Source organism: Eumetopias jubatus, unplaced genomic scaffold (genome assembly GCF_037043125.1).
Source record: "Eumetopias jubatus isolate StellerSeaLion01/CBP00866 unplaced genomic scaffold, mEumJub1_p1.0 scaffold_17, whole genome shotgun sequence".
Lineage (NCBI taxonomy): Eukaryota > Metazoa > Chordata > Mammalia > Carnivora > Otariidae > Eumetopias > Eumetopias jubatus.
This window is the reverse complement of record NW_028274823.1, coordinates 35,010,082-35,018,989: the sequence shown is the minus strand read 5'-3', so window position 1 is coordinate 35,018,989 and position 8,908 is coordinate 35,010,082.

Here is an 8,908-nt window from a genome sequence, read left to right as displayed (position 1 = left end):
CCTATCTTAAAGGACTATAGAGAGAATCACAGTAGTAATGGATGTGATAACCTTTGTGAACATCACATAACAATTTTAAGGTAAGTCTGAGGGCAGTGGGTGAGTTATAGCCAAGGATGAGGAAGAAAGGTCATAGGAAGTCAGCTCTACAAAGAGATGAAATCAAAAGTTCAGTAGACTGAATTCCAACAGACAGGTGATCCTGGGCTTACACATATATTTCTAACACATATCCCTTTTTCCTGCATCAAGATGATTCTGAAATGCTGGGTTTAAGAATGATTGGGGGATTTTGTTTCTGTGTATCATTTTTTTAAAAAATTGTATTTATTTATTTGACAGAGATAACGAGAGCAGGAACACAAGCAGGGGGAGTGGGAGAGGGAGAAGCAGGCCTCCTGCCGAGCAGGGAGTCCGATGTGGGGCTTGATCCCAGGACCCTGGGATCATGACCTGAGCTGAAGGCAGATGCTTAATTACTGAGCCACTCAGGCATCCCCTGTGTATCATTTAAAGCATTTTCATCCCTGAAGATTGTGGCTTGCACAAGCAATGCAACAAGAGTAAAAATCAAGAGAAACAACAGATAGTAGAAACAAACCTGCACCTACCTTCAGTAGTGAAATTATCGAAGACAAATTATAAAACAAGTTTATTATGTTATAAACTTGAACATATTTGTAGGGAATAATAAACTAAAAAAATGTAGCAGATATTAAAAAGAACCAAATAGAACTTCCAGAAATAGAACATAAAGTAACTGAAGTTAAATACACCATAGGTTCATAGACAAGTTCGGGGACTAATCTAGCCAGGAGAAGGTGAGAGGCAATGCCTGTCATGGGAAGAGACACTAGGCTTGGTGCAATTGGAGCTGTAGATGGTGGGGGAAGGGAAATATAAAAGAGCTCTGGAAACTGGGCTTCTCAGAGCTTCAGGGATTTCAAAGGTGTTGACTTCTTTGTTAACTATGGTAGCATCAGCATCAGGGCCAGATTCTCAGGGAGCAGAAAGCCAGAACTTCAGGGTGCCTGGGTGGCTCAGTTGGTCTGCCTTCGGCTCAGGTCATAACAGGGTCCTGGGACTGAGTCCCGCCTTGGGCTCCCTGCTCAGTGGGGAGCCTGCTTCTCCTTCTGCCTGCCACTCCCCCTGCTTGTGCTTTTTCTCTCTCTCTGACAAATAAATAAAACCTTAAAAAAATGGATATTTAAAATTCATTCACATCGGGCTCCCTGCCCAGCGGGGAGCCTGCTTCTCCCTCTCCTCCCTGCTCGTGCTCTCTTTCACTATCTCTGTTTCTCTTCAAATAAATAAATAAAATCTTAAAAAAAAAAAAAAGAAGCCAGAACTTCCCTGGGCAAAATGGAAAAGTGATAGCACAAGGAAGCATCACCATCTCTCACTAAGTCATTGAGAAGTAGGGCACTGTCCATATATCATAAATTACAACTATGATATGGAACAAGAAAGAATAATTAGTAAACTCAAGAATCACTTTTGAAAATCAGCTCTAATTAAATGAAGGCCATTTTGTGTTTTCCAACTGCAAAGTCTTAAAATTGAAGCCAGGAACCCAGATTCATGAAGTCTTTTCAGGAGGTGAGACTTCTTATCAAAATGAAGGGTCTTAGGAAATGATTGGAAACATATACCCGAGTCTGGAATCGTACAACCTGGTACTCAGGAGAAACCACAGAATGATTGTAGGGCAATCCCTTCATTTACAAAAGAAGAAACCAGACCGAGAAAGAGAAAGTGTGGCAGATCACATGGGCAGTCTTCTAATCTCCACTCTGAAGCTGAAGCGATACAACCCACCAAAGCAGTTTCCCTTGGTTCAGCTTTCCAAAAGAAAGAATATATATGTTGTGAATGGGGTTGTGAATGCTGGCCCATCTGGTGAATGAATGGCAAAAATCAAAATACAGAGAAATGAGGGCTGCTCTGAGTAAAGAGAAATGAGCCTGCCAGGAAAGGCCTGGAAGAGATGAGCTTTGAAGCAAGCCCTAAGCATGGACACTGTGTATGGAAGGAAAGAGTGCTGCAGGCAGGGTAAGTGTTATAAGCAAAGGCCAGGAGGTGCGGTGCATGCACATCGGCTTAGTTGATTCATTTATTCAACAGATATTTATGGGGAGCCAGGCACAGCACAGATAAATGGGAGACGGTCTCTGGTTCATGGAGCTTATGGTCCAGCTGGCTGGGAAGGGAAGGGAGGAGATTGTTGAAGAATTTGTGATCCATTTCCTGGGAGAAAGAAGAAACCAGCAAAAGGGTTGATAGAATAGTAAGGGCAGCAACGTCTCCTGCAGGAAGTGGGCAGTGCCAGCACTGTGGTGTCCGGAGGCCCTGCGCTTGTATCCCAGTGTAGGCCTGAAGCAGATTAGTGCTAAGGACTGCGGATAACGCTCGCTGCAGCACCCCGTTCCTGTTAGAACTCACTTACTAGTTGCCATCAGTACTGGCACCACAGGACCCCCCAACTCCTCGGGACTTTGGCCCTTAGGAAGCAAAGTGGGAACAGTGGGTATTTCAGGGTGCTGACATTGTGGGTGCTTCTTTTGCATGCTTTCCAAGTTTTCTCCCTTAAATATGCGCTACTTTTAGAATCAGAAAAAATAATGAAAACAACTTCTTACAACGTATTTATTTAAATGACTGATATAACCAAAGGTATCAAATGCACTGATATGGAAAGATACCCACAATTTATTACTGAGTGGCGAAAAAGAGCAAGCCACAGGACAAAACATAGAACAAGATCTCATTATTGTAAAACTTTCTCCACATGTATTTGATTATATATATATACACATAGAAAGTTCTGGAAAAACCTACACTAAACTCTAGTGGAGAGAAGGGGAGTTTTACTTTTATACTTTCCTGTAATGTTGAAATAAGTATGTGTTACTCCTGCCATTTTTAAGCCAAAAAAATACATAGATAATAGGTATTATTTATTGGGTTGATCAATTCTGGGTACCATGCTAGCACTTTCTTCTCTCCTGGTGGCTTCCCCTCAGTTGTCCTACTCTGGGCAACAGGTAACAAGCCCCTTCAAGTCACTCAGGTCTGTTTGCAGCCCACCCCGACAGAGAACTCTTTGGATGGCACCTATTCTGGGCTCCTGGGATCTGCCTTTTCCACACACAGGTCTGCACTTCCTCCAGGTGTAGTCAGGTGGTTATTTCTTGGGTTCCTCTGTGGCTCTGCCGAGCTTTCCCAGTCTAGAGAAGTGCTCCTGATGGAGATGGTGATGGGGGAGAGGATGGGGGCCTCCCTGGCCAGTTCTGCTCCATGTGGGGAGGGATGACTAGGGAGGCCCCCCAACATTCAACCTTGGCACACACAGCCCTCCCCACCCCCTCCCCCACCGCCCCGTCCCCACACAGGCTTTCTTCCCTCTTCCCCTCTCCCACTCCCCCCTCTCCCTCCACTCTCCTTTGGCCCAGCCCAGGAAGGAGGTGGAAATAATTAACACCTAAGTAGAGACTCTTTCACAAGGGTTTGTGAGCTCCTCCATGAATTTGCATTTTAAACCTTCTGTTGCTAATTGTGGAATGCAAGCCTTTGTCTTCTCTGACAGGAAGGGCTGACAATGGAAATCAGGTGAAGAGAGGAGGGGATCCTCTTTGTGCCGGGGTGGGGTGGGGGGCCCAAGCGTCTACCTTCAAGCCTGGTGCAGATAAAAAAAAAAAACAAAAAACAAAACCCGAGTTGGGGGGAGCGTCACCCTTAACAGTTTTTTTCTGGAAGTGAGCTATATAGCCTGTCTGTGACCTGGGGTCCAGCTGTCTCCTCCCTAAAGCAGGCCCATCCTGGCACTCCTGCCCTCAAGACAGCTGGCCTGTGTGTGGCAGGGCCTGGAGATAGATCTGAACCCATTGAAAGGGGCAGAGGACTCCAGAGAGGAGTGAGCAGCATGTATTGGGAGAACTTTACAATTCAGTTTTCCAAAGGTTCAGAAGTGAAAAGCAAGTGTCCCTCATACCCCCTTGTTCCCAAGTGCCCCCACCCCATATATCTGTGCACGTGCATGTGAGAGTGTGTGCACGCACATATGTGCACTTACATTTATTGGTAGTCTGCAGGACACACTTATTCATCTTTTTTTCACAAAGCAGTACTTTTCTGGCCTACTTCTTTGCCGTGAGATCTGTTAATGTCATTAATTTCCTTGTGCTCTATCTCCTCATCTGTAAAATGGGGGAGAGTTGTGGGGATTACATGAGTCCGTTCATGTGGAGTCATGAGACCAGTGCCCAGCAGGCAGACAGCATTATAGGTCAGCTGTTACTATTCCTGGGAGCATTGGAAACAAATGAAGGATTTTAGCCTGTGATCACCCAAGGAAAACCCCAAGATACAGAATCTTTGTGTTTGAAGGTGTGTCAGGTGTGTAGGAGAATTGGGGGTGTGGGTGGGGTGGGTGAGAGAGAGGGAGAGGGAGGACGTAACATTATGAAGAAAAATGATGACTGATTCTGAGACTCTGATTCCTGGAAACTGAGAAGTTGACACAAAGAAAACACACACGGGTAATAACAACGGAGCTCCTATTATTACCTGTCTGCCTCCTGCCAGGAGCCAGCGAGGCCCACGGCATACCTGACTTAAGGCTGGCCACAAAGCGTTGCGGGCGGGTTTTGTGATTCCCAGTGTATAGTTGGTTAACTAGGAACAGGAAAACACTCTAAGTGACATAAACTTGATCCTTTGGGTTTCCTGTTTATGCCGAGCATGCATCGTCTGTTCCTGTGCAGATTAAGGCTGTACGTTTCATATGATTCCACACCATTCTCTGTGTGCGGCTCCTTGGTTCTCACGTTGCTCCTGCCACAAGGTCTATGCTTAAAACAAAAAAAATAAGTAGGATAAATTTACTCATCAATACCTCATTTACTGATGTTCCACAGTGATTTTAAGGCTGATTCTTTCTGGGGTAAAACATCGTTTTATTTCTCAGATGGATGACACACTGCCTTGGCTTCTTAAACATGGCATGGCTAACTTCATTTGATCTTTTAATCTGTCCCTGAGGCATCACCTCTGTGCTGCCCTCCTCTTTCTGTGCCTTTGACCAGCCTTTCTGCTCTCCCGTCTGTTTACTGTGGCAGAAGGAGGGACCACTGTTAAGAGGCATTTTTGTTTTGTTTTGTTTTGTTTACCTCGATTCTGGGTTCTTTGCATTCTGGGTAGCTGGAGTTGCAGGAAACCTAACCCCATGATGAGTATTAACCATCCGTTGCACATTTCTAGCTATTACGGGAGCCAGGAGTAGTGAGGCAGGCGGTTAGCAGGAGGTGGCGCGAATGGTCGGTGACATTCAAATGGTGTGGGTTTTGTTCCTTTCCTGGAGGGCAGGAGGGCAACATGGTACCTGCCCTGGGACCCAGCCTTCCTGCAGGAGGGTTGGCGGTGGTTTTGGGGACTGGCAGGCAGGGGAGGTGGCCCCTGGGGTTGTCCTGGCTTTGTGGGCTGTGCCTGAGACTCTTGCCACTGAAGAGCGGGCTCAGGGAGGACAAAACGACAGTCACGATCTTAAGCAAATACACAAGTGAAAATTCCGCGGATGGGTTTTCTGATGAAAATAAGCCACAGGAGGGATTGTTTAAGGAGTGGGAGTGGTGCTATTGTAAGTTTCACCAGGTTACCCTGGGTCTTTGGTTCCGTGAACTGCGTGTTCACTTCCTTTGCCTGTGCTTCTGTTGAGTTGCACTTGCAGAGCTCGCTGTTTCGGGTGTACTTTGTAAAACCGGAAACTGACCTTTTATGCTCACAGACTGCAAACACTTTTCCCCAGTGTTGTTTATCTTACTTTGTTTATGGCACTTATTTTGGCCCTACAGAAATTGTACATTTTTTTGTAGTCAAATGTATCAGTTGTTCCCTTTTGGTTTCTGGGTTTCATAGTCGGCTTAAGTTCTTCTCCACTCTTAGATTATACATTTTACATGTTTTCTCTGAGACATTATATGGTTTCCTTTTGACAGTTAAAGTCTTGCATCCAACTAAAATGTATTTGGGTGTGAAGGATTGAGGTAGGGGTCTAACTTCATGATTCTGCCCAGCTGATTGGCAATGACCTCAAATCATTGAATGATCTCTCCTTGCTCACTAAACGGAAGTGCCACTTTTATCATAAACTAAATTTCCACGTGTACTTCATTTATTTATGGTCCCTTCCTATTCTGTTATACTGTTTTTTTCTCTGCTGTAAACTGTTTTAATTATTGTTGTTTCATGATATATTTTTAATTAGTACAAGTAGTGCTACTTCATTATTCTTCTTTAGCCTTTCCCCAGATATTTTCCCATGTTTATTTTTCCAGATAAATTTTAATACCATTTTATCACCCCCCCCATCCTCTTGGTATTCTAACTGGAAATGCATTGAGCATATACATTAATTTAGGGAAAATGACATCTTTAAAAGAAGGGCATGTCTTCTCATTTACTCCGGTTTTCTTTTATGAATCTCACTAGAGCCTTAAAGTTTTCTTCCTATAGATCCTACAGACTCTTGGTTAAATTCGTCCCTTTGAATTTTATCTTTTCAGCCACCATAGCAAATGAAATATGTGCTTTTCAGGTTTTCTAACTGGCTATGTGACTTTAGGCAAACCTCTCGCCCTCACTGGGCCTCATTTTCCTTGTGCACAGAGATGGGAATGTAGTCTGAGGCTGGTTGAGTGTGTGAAGCAGTCCTCTGCTCTATGCAACGTGCTGGTATTTTCAGGGGCAGCTCTGCCCTCATTGCATTTTCATGAGAAAGACCCAGGGTCAGCTCAGTTTCTCTGGTCCCAGCTGTGCAAACAAATACCTGGGTCAACCCTAATTGGAACCCCTGTGAGTCCCCTGCCCCCTCCAGGGATCCACCAAGACTCAACTGTGCCCGGACTGCACTCTCCCTGCAGGCTGGGTATGCCAGTGGGAGGGCAGAAGCTATCTCCCACACCCGGCTGCCCTTTACTGGGCATCTACCAGGTGCCAGACAATGGCCTCTGGACAGGCCGTTGGCTGTTTATCTGTTAGGGGTGGACCACTGTGGATAATTCACACCTCCAAGTGCAATTTGCCTTTCAGGCTTGATTCTGAGTTGTATTGGCCTCCTGTGTTCCCTGAGCCAATGAACTGGTCAAGGGCTTTTTCTCCAGGGTGCCATAGAAAACATAGCCAGAGTGTGTGGCGGAGATGCTAATAAGCATTATTTGGAGAGAGAGGATGCTCAGAGAGGGCACTTCTTAGGGAGACGAGATTCCTCAAGAGACTAGGAAGGTCAGGGCTGGCCAGCCTGGGGAAAGCCTCCCACATGGGCAGAATGTCTTCCCCACTTTCCCGCCAGAGCGCACCCCGCTGTGCTGAGGGCTGGGTGACAGGCTCACACTCCTGGCTAATTCCTGGAGGGACACATTGACGCCATTTAGCCTAATTGTTTCTTTAATTGAAAGTCAGCAAGATAAGCACAGGTTTCTTTCCCATGTAAAAGAGGCTTGAACTAGAAGAAACAAGCCAGAGGCATAAGAAAACAGATGCTAGCTTTAGCCTGGCTTTGGGGAAGGAGGGCTTTGTGCCTCTGTGCTCTTGCATCATAATGTATTTGAGTTAATTTGACTGGTAGGGGTGCTTCGTTAGCCAAATACTTTAATAGGATTGAAGGAGGCTACTTTCAAGCCTTGCATGGATAAGAATGGACTAGCTAAGTCCTCTTTTCTTTAAGGAAATAGCCCCCACACTTGTGCAGGCCAAAATAATTAAGTAATTAGCAAAGGCATTTGTCAAAATGCCCAGTGAGGCTGACGAAAATGACAGCTTTGAGAAGGATGAAGAGTTTGCAAATAGCATTTTCTCCGAGCTCTGGGCTGGGGTCAGGCCTGGATCCTGCGAGAAAAAAAACGCCTGCCTGGGACTCCAGGGTCCCAGCTCAACCTTTGGGGTTCAAGTTCATTTCCCTGTGGCAAAAACCAAGGTCCTATTACTAAAGAGGCTTTCTTGAAAGGCCTTTGGAATATCAAAGGTCTCTAACAGCAGAAAGTACGTGAAAAATAAGGGAGTCATTTTCCTTTTCAGAGGATTGAAACCATTAAACAGCCAAGTCCATGGTGGAAAAAGCATTCGTGGTTTACTGAAATTGAAAGACTGGGGAAGTAGCTCGAGGTTATAAGGTAGTCATCACCATCAACAGGGAGCTTACTCTGCACCTACTGTGTGCAAGGCAGATTCCTGGGTTTTCATAGGGCAAGAAGGATCTCTACCCTTAAGAGGCTTACAGCGTTTGCTGTTGTGGGGTGGAATAAAGATTGGTAAATCAAGGGAGATTCTCCCAACATAAGAGAAAAGCAACACTGGTAGTAATAACCAGTTAGGGCCCCTTCAGCATGTCCGGCACATGGTATCTCATTCAATGCCCACAACAACCCTATGATGTTGGTGTTCATTTTCCTCTTTTAGTGGATGGGAAACTGAGGCTCAGGGAAGTCAGGAAACAGAGCTGAAAGGTGAGGTGAAGGAGAAGGTGAGAGCAATGGAGTCATGAGGATCCAGGTTGACAGCAGATTCTACTTTTCCAGGAATAAACGTTGAGAAAAGATCATTGGATTTAGAGGCTGCAGTTGGCCATGTCTGGAGGGCGGCGCTTCAGGGGGGTGAAATGGGTGCTCAGACGTCGCAAGAACAGGGAATGAAGAGCGAGTCTTCAAAAATACCCAAAGGGAGAAACATCACCCTTGGTCCAGTTGGGGGTGTTTCCCAAGCCAGGGGTGGGGAGAGATGCTCAAAGAGAGGGAGAGTTTGAAGATGCCAGAGGAAGGGAAATATTTGAGAAAGACAGGTCCTTCCTGGAGGAGGTGGCCCAGAGAGGGACGTGCAGCTTAGAGAGGAGGTAGTCTTGCTGTGGTGGGGGTACAGG